Below are 18,762 nucleotides of genomic sequence, written 5' to 3' on the forward strand. Positions count from 1 at the left end.
GCACTCTGGTCTCCCTCCCGCATCCCACTCTAGCTGGTCTGAGTCCCCTTGAAAGTGCAGGACCAGGAGGGGACACAGCACCCAGCAGAGTGGGCCATCACTTTCCAGAAGTGCCTCTGCTAATGCAACCCCAGGTGGTCTCGGTCTAGGGACTGAGGAGGCAGAGACAGAGGAGGACAGTGCGATGAGTCTGAGATCTGCAGAATGAGGCCGACACTCTGCTGAAGCCAGGGTCAGTCTGTGCCTGGGGTCGGGAGCCACTCTCCGGGCTCAAGGGTCAGTGCACGGCTTAGGGGGGCTCTCAGTCTGTGCCTGTGTCAGGGCTCAGTCCGTAGCTGGGGTTAGGGCTCAGTCCATGGCTGGGATTAGGGCTCAGTCCATGGCTGGGATTAGGGCTCAGCCTGGGCTGGGGTCAGGGCTCAGTCTGGACAGTCTGCAGCGGCTCGTCTGTCCCCAGCGGTTTCACGTCAAGCTGCGGCCGCTGAACCCTGCTTCCTCTTTGGATCAGACAGCTCTTGGCCGGCACCCAGCAGCTGCGTCCCGGGGGAGGCCCTGTTCCCGACAGTCACGTTCCCACGCCTGCCTGGGGGCTGCCAGAGAGCCGTGGGGTGTCGAGGGTGCCTCCCAGGCGACCCGCATCTTACCCTCCCAGCCTCTGCTGGCAGCCCCTCAGAGCTCCTAACCTGTGGGCTCCCTTCTGCAGAGCCTCACACCCTGGTGCCCGCCTTCCTGCCCAGTGAGGGGCAGGGAAGATGGAGCACTTGGGAGACCAGAGAGGCCAAGTGCTTCCCTGGGGGGCCCAGCCTGGCTCATGAACCTCGCCATGGGCCTGCACTTTCCCCATATGACAACAAAACAGGGGAGGATCTGCCCAAGGCGCCCCTCCAACTTGTCCCGTGTTCCACTGTGGCAAATCTGACAGCCAGGGACTCATGGGGGCCTTGGATGCTCCCTGGGGCTGCCGTCGGCCTGGGTCCCCACCAGCCCTGCGGGGTTGATCCCCGGAGAGGAGTCTGTTTGTCTTGAAAACCACAGGCCCACGCCAGGTTCTGGAGGGTGGGGGAGGCCCACGGGCCGGCCTGACCTCAGATGAAAGGCATTTGCTCCAGAGTCAGGGTCTGCCACCAGAAGGGTTAGTCTCCGAAGGGGCTGGTGGGTGGCTGGGGCAGGTGTGGGGCAGGGGCCCCCCTGGAGGGTGCCCTCCACCCAGCTCTCAGCTCGAGAGGGGGGCCTTACCAGTTCTGGCCAGACACATCTAAGGTCACGGCCTGGGCCTGGGTGAGACCCAGGAATCAGGGGCCACAGACCTCTGTCCCCCCAGCCCACCAGAGAGGCCTTTAGGAATGCCTGACTTTCTGTCACAAAGGCGCAGCCACGATGCTGTGAGGCCTGAGACCCCACATGTGCGGTTTTCTGTTTGGAGCCTCTCGGCAGCCCCGTGGTAGCTGGTCCCAGCGTTCCACCCTCCAGGGGGAGCAGAGGCCAGTCGTGCTAAAGGCCACCCAGGCTCCGAGGAAGTGCTTGCTGCCGTGCGTGCATCGTCTCACGTGGATGTCCTGACTAGCTTTCATAATCCCCAATTTCAAAGGGGGAAACTGAGGACCAGAGAGGAGCAGGGCCCTGGCCAGGTCCCCGGGTCCACCTCTAGGTAGGACAATCACCTGCCTCCCCCCACCGTGCCCTCTGCCCTCCCCTGGGGGGACAGGTGCCGGGGCAGGCCGGGCGGGCTGGGCCCCGTGCCCAGCGTGGGCCGAGCCTCCTGCAGCTGCTCAGCCGGTGTGGCAAGCCCGCTGCCCCACTGCAGGCCCTGTCTCGACTTGCAGCGGCGCCTGCCCCCAGGCCCAGAGGAAAGCCTCGCCCACCTACCCTGGCTCTGGACGACAGGTCCTAGCGTGGCCCAGTCCCCCGTGCCAGCTCTGAGCGTGAGAAAATGCCGAGCCGAGGAGGAAGGTGTGGCAGGAGGCTGGGTGTGAGTACCAGCAAGTGCCCACCCTCCCCGCACCCAGGCAGAGGCCGCCTGCCCGTTCCCTGGCCCTGCCTGGAACAGGCCTGGAGACCACCCCCACCTTGGGCCCCTCAGCCGTGGCTGCAGCTCCCACCTGACCCCAGCAGTTCTGTCCATTAAGCAGTGCGCGGCTGCACACAGCCGGTGCTCAATGGTTGCCTCCACCAGGGGCTAAGCTGGGCAGTTTGGCTGTGTGGCCAGCAGGCGTCTGCAGAGAGGCGAGTGGCCAGAGCATCTCCTTCCCCATCAGGGTCGCTGAAGCCCCCAGCTGTGCTGGCCATCGGGGCTGGTGTGGAGGCTGGAGAGGTGGCCAGAGCCCCTCAAGAGGCCCCTGCTCCCCAACGTGAGGGGAGGACAGAGAGAGCCCAGGCTCCCTGGCGGTCACTCGGGTCTGGTCCCTGAGTCCCATGAGGGACCCTGGGTCCTTGGGGGTCCCTGGTTTGCTGGGGAGAAGGAAGGAGACAGGGAGAGGGGGCCCCGAGCCAGGAGGGTGTGACCTGTGGGTGGGCACCTCCCTGAACCCTGACCCCCAAGGAAGCGTGACCAGTGAGGGGATAGGAGAGCCATCCTCTGAGCTGCCAGCTGGGCGGGCCCTGCCCGGGCATGTGCCTGCTCTCGGCACTCCGAGCCGCCTGGTGGGAACGGGCTGGGTGGACCTGAGAGCTCAGCTGGGTCCCCCATAACAGAACCCTGATTGACGGCCTCCCATGTCCCCCAGGTTTCAAATGTCCCAAGAGCCCCTCAGGCCTCCCGCAATGCCACGGCAAACTCAGGCTCTGCCCAGGAACTCTGGGCGAGGGAGGGCTCCCTGGAGGAGGCGGCCCATGCCCTGGCCCCTGAAGGCCAGTGACACTTGGAGTAGGGCCTGAGTGACTGCAGGAGCAGAGATGTACCTGAGCTGACACCTGTGGCCAGGCGGGTGCTGCCCAAGCAGGGGTGTGCAGGTGCCCAGGCTCCTGTCCAGAGGGAGGCCTGAGGCTCGGAGAGTCAGCCTCCGTTCCCCGCACGTCTTCATTGGGAGGCAGGGCAGGGTTGTGGGATGGGAGGCATGGGGCCCAGCGGCTGCAGGGGGTCCCGAGGGCCGGTGGAGGGGCCAGTGGAGGGGCACTGTTTCATCAGTGCGCTGTCCTTGGCCCTTGGACTGTGCTGGGCCCTGACCAGAGCCTTCCCTGGGCCTCCTGATCTCCACCCCCACTCACTTGCCACCCTGGTCCAGGGTCCCCTCATTGGCACAACCTGGCTCCCACGGCCCCTGTCCTTCCCTCCAAGCCTTTGACAAACTTCTGTGACCTTCCAAAGAGGTTTGATTCCAGCCCTCCCAGCCCTAGCAGAGTCCACAAACCACGAGGCAGGGGGCGGGGGGAGAGGTGTCCCGGGGACCAGACAGCGGCAGCATGGTGCACCAGGGTACTGACAGAGACAGCAGAGGGAGCACAGAGCCGCCATTCCCTGTGCACAGGGAGAGGGAGACCCAGGCTGAGAGCATGGGGGTCGGCAGAGAAGTCACACAGGATGAGGCCGGGGGCTGTAGACAGAGGACTCATGCGTCACCCTGTGGGCTGGGGGGGCGCCCTGCCGGGTTTAAGCTGGCGCTCAAGGACGAGCTCTGATTCGTGCGTTAGAAAGATGCCTCGTGTAGGCAGGGCCGCTGCCCTGACAACTAGCCATCCCAGGAGCAGTGCCCAACCTGCCTGACCACGCAGGGTAGCCCTGCCAGGTTCAATGTGGAAAGCAACCAGAAGTGCCTAGTCCCAGTGTGGAGAGGAGATGGCCTGCCTCGAGGAAGCTTCTGGCTGCAGGGCCAGCCCCCGCTCCTCCACTGAGCCCACCTGTGAGGACCTCGCCCTGGCAACTCCCCCACGGAAGGAGGCCCATGGCTTGTTTATTCCCCAGTCACGGCTGCTCCTTCTCCATCTGCCAGAGAGGAAGGAAAGTCCCTGTCACTGGCCCCACCTGCGGCAGCCAGTGCTGGGAACAGGAAGCCGGGGGCATCAGGCCACCTGTCCACCTGCCCTCGGCCTGCCCCCGCCCAGGAGGAGCTGGAGGGGGAGGGGAGGCGGGGCCTCAGGCTGGACAGGTTCTGGGGGCATCCTGCTAGAGTCTCGGGACCCTGACACACACTCGCCCACCTCCACCTGCTCCTTCTCCAGCTCTGTGCACACGGGTCCTAGGGAAGCTTCCTGAGGCCTAGACATGCCCGGGCAGAGCCCTCCATCTCCATGTGGCCCCCAGGGCTCCCCTCCCATGGGCCCCACCTGAACCCCTTCTCCCAGGAGACAGACCACATGTGGGCCCTGAACTGAGAGGGACCGAGATGGGGAAGGCAGGACCCAGACACATGCTCAGCCCGGGGCAGCCTGGAGCGCCCCCACCCGCAGGAGGCAGGGTGACACAGGTTCTCCTGGAGGAGGGCCCGGCCAGGGGTGCCAGCCCGAGGCATCCGATGAGGGTCTTAGGGAGATGTCCCCTTGATAGGCGGGGAAACTGAGGCGTGGGGATGGGGCGGACTTGCCTGGGCTGCCCAGTGGATCAAGTGCCAGCTGAGGCGCAGACTACTTCTTTCCCACCCCTGCCCCTCTGGTGGGACAGAGGCCTCCATGGGACCACTCAGTGCCAGGGGTCGGGGCACAGAGTACCTTATCCTGGGAGGCAGGACCCCCACTGCCCTCCTGAGAGCCCGCGGGCACCAAGCTGCAGGTCTCCACCGGGTCTTGCACCCGGCCGCCCTGGCACCAGAGAAAAGCCGTGTGAGCCAGCAGGGGCACGTTGGGGACTCGGGTTTCTGCCACAGTGCTCAGCTGGTGTCGCAAGAGCAGGCAGGAAGGCTGGCCGCAGGTGCTGGGTAGGTCCGGGGTGGGGGTGGGGGTGGGGGCGGGGGCCTGGAAGTCCCTTTGTGTGGGAAGAGGGGCTTTCTGGAATCCCAGAAGGCCCCCATTCTCCCAGGACCCACCACATGTCGAGGCAGGCCCCCCCTCTGGTCTCAGAAAGCCCAGGCCGGGGCCCCCGGGCCCCAGTGGGCGTGGAACAGGTGTCCTCTTCCCTCCTCCCCCGGCCACCAGTCACACGTGGGACCTGGCACAGAGGAGGCACGGCTGCGGGCGAGGCAGAGCCATGCAGCCCTGGGAGCCGTGTGTGGGGGTGGTGCCCATGGGAGCAGCCACGTCCCCCTTCATCCTGCAGCTCCCCGCAAGTGGAGAGCATCCAGCTGGGCCTGCAGGGGGACGGCCGAGGGTCTGGGAGGAGGCCACGCTGGGTGGGAGCCGGAAGCCAAGCTCCAGTCCTGCCCAGTCAATCCACCTCTCCTCTCTGGGCCCCAGTTTTCCAGGCTCTGCCATGGGATGCTCAGACCCAGCCCTGCAGCGTGTGCTCGGCTGAGCTGCTCCGAGAAGCCCTGGCCTCCCTCCGGGGCTGGGGCCGGCCCCGTGGCGTTGTTCCCAGCGTCTATCTCTGCTCTGGGCAATTATCTTGGGCTGGGCGAGGCCGCCCCAGATAGCGGGCACCGGGTGGGCTGGGAACGCTTTGGGCACCCCCGCCCCATGCCCAGCCTGGGCCTGGTGAGGTCACGCTTGTAGCGGCCCCTGATAACCGGCCTGGCTGGGGGCTCTGGGCTCTGTATCCAGCGCCCTGTCAGGGGAGCCGAGATAACCAGGGCCTGGCCAGCCCCTCCCAGCCCCAGACCCCCACCCTCCACCCCCCACCCCAACCTGGGCCCGGGCATTCCAGGGGAGCGTGTGGGCAGTCCCCTCCCACCACACTCCAGGGCTGTCCTCTGGAGTATGCAGGGGGCATCTTGACTCCAGCCTCCCTTCTGGCCATACCGCACCGCGGCAGAGATCAGGGAGGGGCCTACCGGCCGGGTGCTACAGAAGCAGTGTCAGGGGCCGATGGCCACCGTCCTGTCGTTACTGTTACTGCCCCCCTGTGCCCGGCCTCCTCTGGGCACACGCTAGGCAGGGCCAGGCTGGTTCCTCGCTTGAGCCCATCACCTGCTCAGGGGACTGCCAGGCTCTGGGTCAGCAGGCCGCTGCCCTGGCCTGTGTCCCCGGCCCCCTTGGCCTGCAGTGACCTCTCTTGGCTCCCTTCTTGCACGGTCCACTCAGAGCCTTGCACCCGACCCCGTCTCAGCCCTCCTCGGTCTCCCTGCTCCTGGCTCTGTGTCCGGCAGACCCCTCGGGGGCAGACCTGGGTCAAGGGCACTGGCCAAGGGCTGGTATGTGGCCCTGGCCTCGTCTAAGGGTGCTCAGCCAGGCCTCCTGCGCTGTCCTGGGGGGATCGAGGGCACAAAGGGCAGCATGACCAGGACTGGGCCCCTCTCAGAGGAAGGACAGTGGCCACACATGCTTAGAGGGATGGCCTCGCGCCTCAGAGCCCCCAGGGCAGGTGGCACTGGAACTGCGTGCGGGGAGGGCAGTCGTGGGCCTCAGGGCCGGAAAGGCTGAGGAGGCTGAGATGGCATTTGCTGGCTCAGGCCCCAGCTGAGTGGGGGTGACCTGAGGTAGCGGCTGGCCCAGGCTGGGCTGGCTGGTGGCTGCCTCCTGGGTGACCCCTTGGACTGCCCGTTGCGTGCAGCCACAGGCGGCCCGTTTTCCGGACCCCACGTTCATTGCACAAGCTCCTGAGGTCGTCGACACAAAGCACTGAGTTGCACCAGGGAATTCCCAGCCCGGCTTCCTCTTTGCTGTGCTGACGCCTCACAGAGCGTGAGCGGAGACCCTGCTCTCTGGGCCCGGCTCCGGGTCAGGACGTCCCCCTCTGACTGCTCTGTGGCTCGAGGCCTTGGCCTATCCCAGAAACTGCCTCCCAGGCTCCCTGAGACTGGTGGGGTGACGGGAGCGTCACAGCACGAAGGGCCTGGGTTTACCCAGGGCTCAGCCTCCAGGTCCTGGGGCTCACCGCTGAACTCTGGGACGTGATACTCAGAGCTATTTTGCAGACAGCGAAGCAGAGGCACACAGAGGGAGAAGGAGGTCTGACATCTTCTCGACCATGGGCACATCTGTTCTTTTCTTAAAAAAATCCCGTGCTGCAAACAGGACAGGCATCTTTTCCCTGTCTCACAGGGGAGAAAACAGGTCCAGAGAGGTACTTAGCGTCCAAGGGCCCCTGAAATGTCTCCTCCTCCAGGATGTCCTCCTGGACTGCTCCACCTGGAAGGAGTCCCAGCCTCCCTAGGCGACGGGGGGTCCTGCCCCACCTGCTGCTGCCCCTCCACTCACACCAGCCTCGCACCCTCCCACGCCAAGCCACAGCCCCTTTGGGGCTGCTTGGGGACAGTGGGTGTGTCCAGCTCTTTCTCATCTTTCTCCACTGGACTTGGCATATATTAGGCGCTCCCTAGGTGTTTGCTGACCGCCTCAGTGTCTTCACCTGCAGAAGCAGTGATGGCTTCCCTCGAGGGGTGCACATACAGGAGGTGACACAGGCCTGTCTGTGCCCGGGACACTCCCGGAGCCTCGGGTGCCCACAGAGGCCAGGTCCCAGCCAGGCCAGGATGCAAGGGGAAGGCTCTGGCCCAGGAGCCAGGCCTCGTGGTCCCCGCATCCCACATATTGAGGGGAGGGTCCCCTGACAGGCAGCACTGTGCGGGGCTCCGCCTGCCATCAACCAAAGGGGGGCCTCGTTTACGAAACAGCCAGGCCCTACCTGCCAGTGCAGACAACCCGGCAGACGAAGAGGAAGAGAGAAAGGAAATTGCACAGCCTGCCTGGCGATCGCGCTGTCGTGCTGACCGCCCGAGACGCCCCCCACGGTTCTCACGGAACCGGGTGCCCTGGACACTGTTGCAAAGCCTCCGGCCTTTTCTCTCCCATTTTACAGCAGGTCCTACACATCATGCCTGACGATAAATCTGAGTTCATGTCGCCTTTTCCTTTAAAAGAAGGGATGCTCGTTCCACCCAGACCCTCTCCCACCATTCTCCGGGTAGTAACTACCCAGGCAGGGGTGGTCCCCTACTCTGTCCTCCTGCGCAACCTGGGAGCAGGGCAGAACCCGCCCCCCTCCCCACACACTGCCTGTGGGCTCAGGCCGGCCAGGGCTGGCCAGCCGGATAATAGCGTTGCTCCGGGGCCCAGGCAGGCTCGGGCCGCAACCCCTTTCTCTCATCTCCTTTCTCCTGGTTTCGGCTGGTGGGGAGTTTATTGCCCTGAAACGCAGGTTCTGGCCCCGGCCCGGCCCTCCCTCTGCACCTGTCCTGGAGGCCTCCTGGTGTGTGTTCCTGCTCGCCCTCCCCATCTGGGAGCAGCCGACTACGGGAGCCAGGCTCAGACGCCTGCTCTTTCCGGGAGCCTCCCCATCACTCCAAATCCAGGAGCCCCCGCACAGCTGCTCCTGACTAGGGCCCCTCTTCTCATCCAGTCTCCTTTCCTTCGAAGCAGATCGAAGTACTGTCATTGTCCCAATTCACAGGCGAGGCTCTCAGAACCAGAGAGGCAGAGAGACTCACCCGAGCTCACCCAGCCAGGCAGGGCTGCCATCTCCGGTGCCCCCTCCCCACCCACCACCTCTGCCAGGCACTGAGACACAACCAAGGCCCCGCGGCTCCAACCTGGCCCCTGCCTTCCCGAGCGGCTCCTTTCTGAGGCGCAGGGCTGCCGCTCAGCAGGCACATAGCAGGGCCATTCCTGGAGGACTGGGCATTCGGCTGCCCCAGCCAGGAACCCTGGACATGTCCTGGAGCTCGTGGACCAGCTGCCCTGTCCCCTCCCCAGCCTTTGGCCCATGAACCGCCTATTCGGGCACCTGCAGCTCCATGCCTCCCTGCCCACATCACAGCCCTCTCAGATGAGACAACCTTCTCTGGTCCTAGAGCCCACTCTCGACACTGACGCCCTGGGAGAGGACTCCGTTCCAGAAGGCCCCCAGACCCACAGCCGTGGGCTGATGCGTCCGCTCTCCACCCGGCTACCATCCTGAGCTCGGATCCATGCACCCACCACTTCTGGCCTCTCCACTCAGGCATTTGTGTCTCCTGGGCCTGCCTGGGCCCAGACCTAGGGGTCAGCCAGGTGCCTGCCACTGGAGCCCATCAGACCCCAAGATGGAGCCCGCCTCCCAAACCTTGTCATCCTCCCCAGCCCTCCACACCCCGCAGTGGCCCATGGCTCCCCGATGTCTCTCAGCCCCCCATCCCCGGCAGCCCTGAGGGTCTCCCTATGCCACTCTCTCTGGCCACCTCTTAAAGTCCAATGATGGTGACAAAGCCCTGACAGGGCAGGGCTGGCCGGGGGTCCCGGCAGGACGGAGTCCAGGCCCCTGCAGGGAGGTGGGTCTCTGAGCCCCTGGCCCTAACCCACCACCCGGCCGCTCCCAGCAGCCTGGGATTGGGTCAGACGGCTCCCCGGCCGGGTCACCCTGCAGGCACAGTATGTTTGGACAGCTGGAAGGGCCAGGGCTGGCCCGTGACCTGGCCCGGTTTCATCTTTAATTGGCCCTTCTGGAGATGAACATGGGAGGAGGCCTGAGCAGAGGAAATCACCTCCATTAGGGAAGGATAAGTCAGCTGGAGGTGGGGGAGCGCCCGCAGGGCCGTGGGGGGCCAGGAGGAAAGGTGGGGGCTCTGGAGAAGGCTCTGGAATTTGCTGTGGGCCGGGATCCAGAAGAACTCGCTCCTCTGGGCTTCCGAAGGATGCCGGGAGAGGCAACGTTTCTGTGACCCAAAAACGCAAAGCCCCCCAACATCCTCCCTGTCACCACGCCCTCAGGCAGGAGAGCCGGGGCAGACAGTGGACAGATAGGTGATGGAGAAACTTCTGCCAGTGGCCCCAGGGGCTGAGCGGACGGCGGGGCTCTTGGGCCCCCCAGGCCCCCAGGCTGGGGCTCTGGAAAGCAGCGGGGGACATGGGGGTGCTCAGGGACAGCAGGAAGATGTGCACGACCCCTCACCCCCAGCCAGGACCTAGGACACCCGTGTGCCTGGGCTGGTGAGGCCAGCAGCAGTCAGTCTGATGGGGCTGGAGGGTGTTCACAGTGTGGCGAAAACTTGGACCTGATGTGCCTCGGTTTCCCTGTGGCACACTGAGAGTTCCCTGATGGCTCCAGGGGTCTGCACTTTGCCTTCCCGTGCTGTGGGGGCCTTAGGGGCTCCCCTTGCCCACCACCTGGGCCAGGGTCCTGGAGGGAGACCTCTCCTGATCTTCTGATATGGCTGAAGCCCCCACAGCCATCGCTCGGTGTGGCAATGCAGCCCGGCATGACCTCTGTCTCTCTGCCCCGACTGGGGTGGGATTCTGAAGCCAGCACCCCAAAGGGCGGTCCTGGTGCCCCCCAAAGCCCTGCACGAGTCGCCGCCCAGGGGCACGTGCTCCCAGCAGCCCTTCCCTTCTCGGCGCAGGGACAGTCCCCACACCGGTGCCCAGCAGTGGCTGAGAGAGTCCCCAGCATGGTTTGAACAAGCCACTGGGGACCACTCCCCTCCCCACAGGGAGCTGGAGCTGTCCCCAAGTTGGAGCTGAACTGTGACTGGATGCCCCTTTCCCAAGAGGATGTGGGGGCTGCAATGGTGGCTGGGGTCCCTTGGGGCTGAGTGGAGGCAAGACAGGCCCTCGGAGGAGGTGGGGGGCAGGTGGGATCTGAGTAGGCAGAGAGGAAGTCCTAAGGGGCCGGCGAGGGAGGCGGCCGAGTGGGCAGGCCACCTGGGCAAGCTTGGCCCTGGCTGGCCTCAGCCTCTTCTGCCCCAATGACAGCTTTGTTCCAGGAGCCTCTGGGGTCCCTCCAGCTCTGACAGTCCTGCGACTGATTACCTGAGCACCCATTGTGCGCCCAACCGTGGGGTGTTGGGGGTGAGTTGTGCTCCCACCACGCGGGTGCCGTCCCAGTCCTGTTCGTCCTCAGGGCAGCTCTGCAAGGCAAACGGCCCATCCTCCAGGAGGGCGTCTCGGCTCAGAGGGGTTAGGTAGCTTCTCCGAAGTCCCCCAGCCCGCAGAGGCCGGCCTCCGAGTCTTGCTTCCTGGACTCCGTCCTGGATCCCAGAGCGGAGGCAGACACGGAAGCAGGCCAGGTCACGGGCTCAGGCGAGGCCACCGGAGCCGGACGGAGGGCACTGCCCGCAGGACGGTCATGTTCCCTGTGGAGGGAGCGGGGACACAGCTCGGGGGGGGCACTGGCTGAGGATGTCAGTCACCCTCCAGGTGGGAGCAGAGGGCCTTGAAGGCCTGCGGACCACTCTGGTCACCTGTGCTGACGAAGACCCCCTCATCCATCTGCCGGGAGCAGCCTCTGCAGGGAGTGGAGGCCGGGGCTCGGCCCAGGTGGCCCCTGCATTTCAGGCAAGGAAGCTGGTGGACGTCACCCAAATGCAGGACAAAGCCTGCCAGGCCTGGTCTGAGCCCCATCTCCACCCCATTACGGGGCCAGCATCACCCAACGTGCCTGTGGTGTCGGATGGGCCCCGCTCACCGCCTGGCCAGCCACTAGGAGGCTGAGAAGCCTCCTTCTATGAGCTGTTCCCGGACCCGGGTTTTCCTCCTGGCCTCTCCTGAGAGGACCCTTTGACTGCCATCTTATGCTCCCTGAAAGATTCCAGGATGCTGGAGGGAGAGGGGCCTGGGAGCTGCTGGAACGGGATTTAGATTTGTGGGGCCTGCCCCCCGACTGCTGTGTGGCCTTGGGCCACCTGCTTCACCTCTCTGTTCCTTGGACACTCACATCCAAGGTTGTAGTCAGCGGCCACGTGGATCAATTGGGGGACCACAAGCTGCTCCCTCCAGCTTCTTCTTGGCCTCCTGGATACACCTTTGGCCTGAGAGCACCTGGGAAGCGCCTGCTCTTGGTCCCGTAGCGGCCTCGACCTCTGAGGCTTGTGAGGCCCAGCCCGGCCCCTCCTGCTAGCTCAGCCGCCAGCCTCCTTTCCGGGCTCCGTCCATCTGCTCTGATCCAGGGCTCCCCATGAGCTGTTCCCTCCAGGAAGGCTCTCCCACCCGCGTCCTCCAGAGGGGCCTCCCCAGGCCCGCCGAAGCCCCCTCCTCCCAGGAGGGCCCATCACTGCTGCAGCTTAGCGAGGGGCCTTGTCGTCAGCTGCTGCCCGATGACCTCACCCGCCACGCCAGGGGCTTTGCCGGGACGGGGGCAGAAGGCGCTTGGTCAGCTGGGAGGTCGTGCGTGAATGGCCTCTTGCTCTGTGGTCCAAACCGAGGCCCATTGGTCAGCTGGCAGGGCTGGACAGGAGGCGGCCACTTCCTGTGCTGGCTGGTGACTCACAGGCCCGTTTCTGGGAAAACTCCCACCGGCCCCCCCCCCCCCCCAGATCCGGACAGCGCAGAGCTCAGCCGTGTGGGGACCAGCTGTGGGAAGTGTGGTTGTGTTCAGGGGCTGGGGTCTGGGGGAGGAAGTGGGGGCCCAGGGGAGAACGAGATGCCTTCCAGGACGCTTCCTGCCCTCCTAGGCCACTGGGCTGGGCGCCCCAAGCTGCCAGGCTGAGGTCCAGAAGCCCCAGACCTCCCCAGCCCAGCACAGTGGCCCTTCCTGGGCCTGCTGGGTCAGGGACCCGAATGTTGTCCTAGGAGGCCCCTCCCCAGGCCCTCCTCATGATGAAAGCGCCCACTCTCGGGGGCAAGGGTCGGGCCCTGCACACAGGCCTTGCCAACGCCCAGGACCCCCCTGAGGCCGGCACCCTGGGATGCTGTGGCTCCGAGGGCTGGAAGCCACAGAACTGGGCTCAGGCCAGGTCTGCGTGTCCGGAGGAAAAGGACCGCTCCTACACGGGGCGGGATGTGGGGTCTGTCCCCATGAAGCTTCCAGGCCAGAGTCCAAATGCCATTTGCTCAGCAGGTCCTTGGAAAAACACTCTTCTGGGGGGTCTCCAGGCGGGGTGGGGGGAGGAGGCCCCTGGCCAGTTCGGGAGCAGGACCCGGGCCTCCTGAACAAACACCTCGGGACCAGCTGCAAACCCCAGCCAGGCCCCGGCCGGCCCCCTCCCAGCCCCATTTGGCCTCCCATGGCCACCCCTCTCGCCTGCTGTGGGGAACACCGCGGTGACCAAGGGGACAGACACCACACTGCCTGCCTGGCTGAGGACCCCAGGCAAGTTTTGTTTGTTTGTTTTAACAGCTTTATTGAGATAGAATTCATGCGACACACAATTTACCCATCTAAAGAGTACAATTCAATGGTTTTTAGTGTATTCACAAATATGGACCCCCATCACTGCAATCAATGCTAGGACATTCTCATCACGCAAGGAGGAGCTGCTCATCCTTCAGCCGTCTCCCCCGGCCCTCCACCCCCCGCTAAGGGACCACAAAGCTACCTTCCGTCTCTGTGGACTCACCTGTTCCAGATGCTTCATGCAGGTGGGATCACACAGGGCATGGTCTTTTGTGACGGGCTTCTCTCTCTCAGCGCAACATCCTCGAGGTCCGCGTGGTGCGTGGTGCAGCACGAGTCTGCACGCCCTCCTTTTTGTGCTGAGTACTAGTCCACGTGTGGCTGGACCACATTTTCTTTATCCTTCCTCTATGGGTGGACACAGGGTACCCGCCTTTTGGCCATCGTGAACAGTGCTGCTGTGAACACCCGTGGACAAGTTCATGTGTGTTTTCATCACTGCTGGTACGCACATGCCTAGGAGCGGAATTGCCGGGTCCCATGGCAGCTCCGTGTTCAAGCCGGTGAGGACCTGCCAGCTGATTTCCCATCAGCTGCCCCATTGCACGTTCCGGCCGCAGTATCTGAGGGTCCTGACCCTCCACTTCTTCGCTCGCACCCGCCAGACAATCTCGGCTCCTCTCCCCGTGGGTGGGGTGGCTGCACTGGGTGGCAGGTGCAAGCCCAGGACACGCGCACGTGCGTTTACTCAGCCCCTCTGAGGGCTGGTCCGAGGAGCCACCCTGGGGGCCTCGTCCCTGCTTCAGGGAGCACGCTGGGCTCGGAAGACGGCCCGGCTGCGAGGGGCGCTGGCACTGGGGCACGGGCCGCCTGCACCGCCTCCTCGCTGGTCTGTGCTCTCTGCGCCTCCTGGCCCTGCAGGAGTGCAGCAAGCGCTGGTCCCTCCCTCCGGGTCCAAGCCCCGTGCTGTGCCTGCCCAGGGCTCAAGTCGGCCGTTGGACCTGAGGCTGGAGAGCCTGGAACCAAACAACATTCAGGTGTGAGGTTCTGGAGGGTTCCAGAGGGTTCTGGAGGCCCCCAGAGCTCCCTGGGCCACCTGTGGCCAGAACATGAGTGGCCACCCAGCTGTGGTCTTCAGCGACCCGGGCTCACCCCACTGGGCTCCGCGGACACACAGGAGCCTCAGTCCCTGTGCCCCCCACGCTTTCTGTCGGCCTGAAGCCTCCTGTCCCCCTTCCTACCTGTCACACCCTGGCCCTGGCCCCTGGTAGCTGCCTGCTCAGCTCAGTCTGGGAGAGACCAGAACCTCCCCTGCTCACAGACTCCCAGTCCCACAGACCCCACTGGGAGCACAGCCCTGCTGCTGGGTGTGGGGGACATGGTTTTCCTGAGGCCAGCCCTGCTGCTCACCCCAAGTCCCCGTCCTCACACACAGGCGCTTTTATTTCTGAACTTTCACCCTCAGGCTGGACAGCCTGTGGCGAAGGTCAAACACCCAGTGCCCCGCTGACCGCTGATCCCCAGGCAGGCCTGGGCACACTGAGGCCTCACTGCCCCCGCCACCCCTGCTCCAGCGCGGCCCCACACCAAGGTCACACAACCAGACGGGGCGGGTGGGGCCTGGGGTCCCAGGAGCCTCAGTCCCACGGGGTTTCCTGCTGGAGCAGCCGTGGAAAGCCGGAGCCCACCCCCAGGACAAGGAGGGAGGGTCATGTAGGAGGCGCCCTGTCCTCGTGGGGTGGCAGGCCCAGTGTCCCAACAGCAGCTGCCGTTGGCCACCACCTCGCTGACCTTCACCTCTGCTCTCACAACCCTGGGGGTGGGCGTGCCCTCCTCAGTTACGGGAGGGAAGCCGAGGCTTGGAAAGTAAAGCAACACTGGAAAACGCTAAGGCCCGGATTTGGGTGCTGGGCCCCAGATGGTACTGGCAGGGGCTGGGGGCGCTGGGTGGGGGTGCTCCCCTGTCCCTGATGGCCATGCTCACCAGGAGGACCCTCCCCAGGCCTGGCTGCGCCTGAGCCCCAGGCCCCCCAGGAACTGCCCCTGGCCACTTGGGCAGGACCATCCTGCCCATTCACCTCATGGAGATTGCAGTCCCTGCCCCTGGCTGTCCCCAGGGCAGTGCCAAACGGCCAGACGAACATGAGGGGCATCCTGGCCTCTGGGTCCCCAGAAACCCCCGCGGGCTGGGGGAGCCCCCAACCAGTGGAGCCTTCTGGCAGGTGCAGGTGCACGATGGCGCTCTGCCCCTCAGCTGCCCATCCAGGTCAGGTGTCTGCGAGTTCACTGGCGATGGCACCTGAGCAGCATCTCAGGGAGGCATGGGGAGAGGTGAAACCCAGCTGCCATCAGTTCCTTCGGAGGCAGAGACCGGGGCGCCGTGGTGGGGGCGGCAGTCTTCGCGGAGGTGCAGACCACCACCCCGGCACCACCCCGCCCCGTGTGCTTTGAGGCCTGTTGCTGTGGCCACCACCCCACACTCAGAGCTGTGTGGGGACAGACCGTCCGGTCCCCTCGGCCCCCCAGTGCCCCACGTGGGGCCTGACAGAGCAGACGCTCAGAAGGGACTTGCAGGATGAAGGGCCCAGATGCCTTCGGCGCTCCGAGCTGGGCCTCAGCATCCTGCTCACCGTTGTCCCTTGAGAGGCTGACCCCTGAGTGGAGCTGGCTCCTACGCCGTCACCCCCAAGCCCAGGACTGGCACAGGGTTCAGGGGCCCCTTGGTGGGTGGGCGCACAACCCTTAGTATGGTTGGTGGAAAGCAGCCCCAAGGAGAAAGCCCCCTTGAGAGGGGAGAAGGGTCCAAGAAAGGGAGGGGAGTGGGCATCTGGGACCGTCCCCTGCAGAGGAAGGCGACCTGGGCAGCGGCTGGCTACAGGCTGGGGGCCCCGGCACTCTGAGCATTTCCCAGGAACGCCCTCGAGGGGGCAGCTGCAGGGAGGGGCTGGGCCAGTTGTTGGCCCCCTGGCAGCTCTGCCTGGCCCTTGGTGCCCTTCAGCCTGGCCCTGCCTGGGGTTCCCACGATGGGGCTGGGAGTGGGCTCCATCCAAGGCGAGGAGACCCTGCCCATCCCCAGTACTCGCTCCTCAGAGCATGGGCACCGCAGGGCCTGAGTCACCGTGCACACTGCCTGCTGCAGCCTAAGGGGACATGCAGCCAGTGTGTTTTATGGTCGCCCCCGTGGAGCAACCCCGTGGGGGGCTGGGGGCCAGGGGAGGTGGGGGGAGGAGCTGGGAGGCCCTGACCACACACACCATTTGCCGTGGCTGCTGCCCAGCTGTCGGGAGGCCTCACCCCCTGAGAGGAGAGCCTCGGCCATTTGGCATTTGTCCCCGACCAACAAGATCCTGCGGCTTCTGTTTTCCCAGGGAGTGGGGCCTGTGCCCGGGAGACAGAGAGAGAGAGAGAGACTGAGGGAAGAGACCAGACATGGAGAGAGAAGCACAGAAACAGCCAGAGACAGACAGGGACGAGAGATCCGGAGACCCAGGCCGAGAGGGGCCCGCCAGCCACCAGAAAGACGGGACATCCGAGGAGGGTGGGGCTGCCCAGCGGGAGGGACTGGGCCCGCCCCCGGCAGAGGGACAGGTGAACCAGGAACGCCAGGCCACACGGCAGCCGGGCGGCGCAGGCGGGACGAAGACCCTTTGAAATCGAGATCAAATGCTCAGAGTTTTATTTGAGCACAGGAAGAAGCAGTCGGAGTCGGGGCCTCAGTGTACAATGGGGGTTGGGGGGGCATAGGACACACAGGGGAAGCAGGAGCCCACTTCTGGGGCCTGAGGGGTCCTGGGAGCCCTTCCTTCCTTCCTGGAGGCTGCAGGGGTTACTGTCTTCACTGAGCCAACGCTGAACACGCCCCTCCTCAGGCAGCCCCGTCCCTGGTCCCTGGCCTCGGGGGCCCAGGCTAGAGGCAGCTGGTGCTCCACACACAGAGGCACGGCCAGCAGGCAGCTGTCAGATGAGCAGGAAGGTGTTAGGAGCAGCAACTTGGAAACTGCAGGGGGTGGATTATGGGTTGGGGGGCCTCCTAGGTCCTCGGGCTTTGGACCAAGCCTGGAGTAAGGCGAGGTTTGGCTTAGGAGACCCAATCAGTGCAGAGTAGAGAGGAAATCACCTCCTCATTCTGGGCACTAGACCTCTATTAATGCCACCTAACAGGCCTTCATGCCCTGGCATTCTCCCTATGTGGCCGGCTCTGCTTGGCATCCCAGCCCCACGCACTCCACCCCAGGCTCAGCGCTGGTGTCTACCCACTCCCAGCCCCATGGTAACCACCCAGCTTCATGGTCTGTGGGGGACTGTCCAGCCCCCCTAGAGTGAGAACGCCATCATCCTGGCCCTGCCCACCGAACCTCCCCAGGCGTGTGTTGGCTCCATGTCTAATTAGCCACCAGTTCCACCTGCTTTAATCCCTGGCCTGGGAAACCGGGCTCTGCCTCCCCCACACACCCCAGCCAGAGCAGCTGCCCGCCTGGGCTTCCTCTGGGCACCCCGCCCCGAGCCCGCGGCCAGGACTGCCCCTGCCCCTCGGCCCCCCCGCCTCCCATCTCTAGTCCAGCTCCGGCCTTGGGCAGCACACCCAACTCCACCAGCTTGAGGTGGCCATGCGGTCTTGGAGGTGCTGGTTCTGTGCGTCTATGGCCAGAGGCCCTGCGAGGAGGGCCCGGGCCGAGGGGCAGCCTGGAGCAGCCCCATAAGCAAACTCAGGATGGACCTACACTCGAAAGTGCCACGAGCTGGTGGGGGCCTGCCACGCTGGGGGCAGACCCCCAGAGTAGAGCTTCTAAGGCTGTGCGTCGGGTGGGGCTGCTCAGGGTGGGCACAGAGATGGGATAGGGCCAGAAAGCAGGCCAGGCTCCCACCCTCATCTCCCTGGGCTGGACGGTCCTTGCCCGGCTGGGGCCAGAGGAGCTGGGGAGAGAGGTGGGGGTGGGGAAGGGGTGTCCTCAGGTGAGTGCCCGCCCTGCCAGTGCGGCCTGGCAGCCCAGGGGGCTAGGCTGCAGGTCAGGGCCCCCAGGCCCAGGAGGCCTGCTCACGGAGGGCAAGGGCCCCAGACACAGGCTCCGGACTGCACCCCCAGCCTGGGACTGAGGCTCCCGCAGGAGCCCTCCCCCGGGAGGAAGGGAGGCTCACGGAAACCCAGAAACTTTCCCTCCCTGCCCAGAGGCCAGTGGCCTTTGAAGTGGGAAGGTTTGGGGGGGATGAGAAGGTCCAGAGGTATAATTAGAGACGGAGTTTCACTCCCTCACATGGAGTAAAACCAGCTGCCGACTCTCAGGACAGAGCTGGCTCCGCTCCCCGGACAGGGCCCTGGGCAGAGTCTCCGGCCCCATGGCCGTCCCGGCTTCCATCCCCGAGAGGACAGATGGCCAGGGCTGCTCCTGACGGACAGAAGGGGACCAGTCGGAAGGGGGAGGGGTGGGTCCAGGCAGCCCTTCCCTCCCTGCCCCTCGGTAGACTTGGGGGACCCCTGGGGTAACATTAGGGCTCGGGGGTACTCCCTTCGTCTCCCAGCACCCTGCCATCTGGTGTCCAGCCCCTGTTTTTAGAACAAAGGATGATGTGGGAACTCCTGGGGCTTTAGGCAGGAGTCATGGCCAAACCCCGGTGAGTGTCCTTCCCCAAGGAGCCGGGCACCAAAACCAGTCACCCCTGTCCTCGCCAGGGCACGGCTGCCCCGGCTACTGCTGCACCTGGAGGGATCTGGGCTC

Source organism: Equus quagga, chromosome 1, assembly GCF_021613505.1.
Source record: "Equus quagga isolate Etosha38 chromosome 1, UCLA_HA_Equagga_1.0, whole genome shotgun sequence".
NCBI lineage: Eukaryota > Metazoa > Chordata > Mammalia > Perissodactyla > Equidae > Equus > Equus quagga.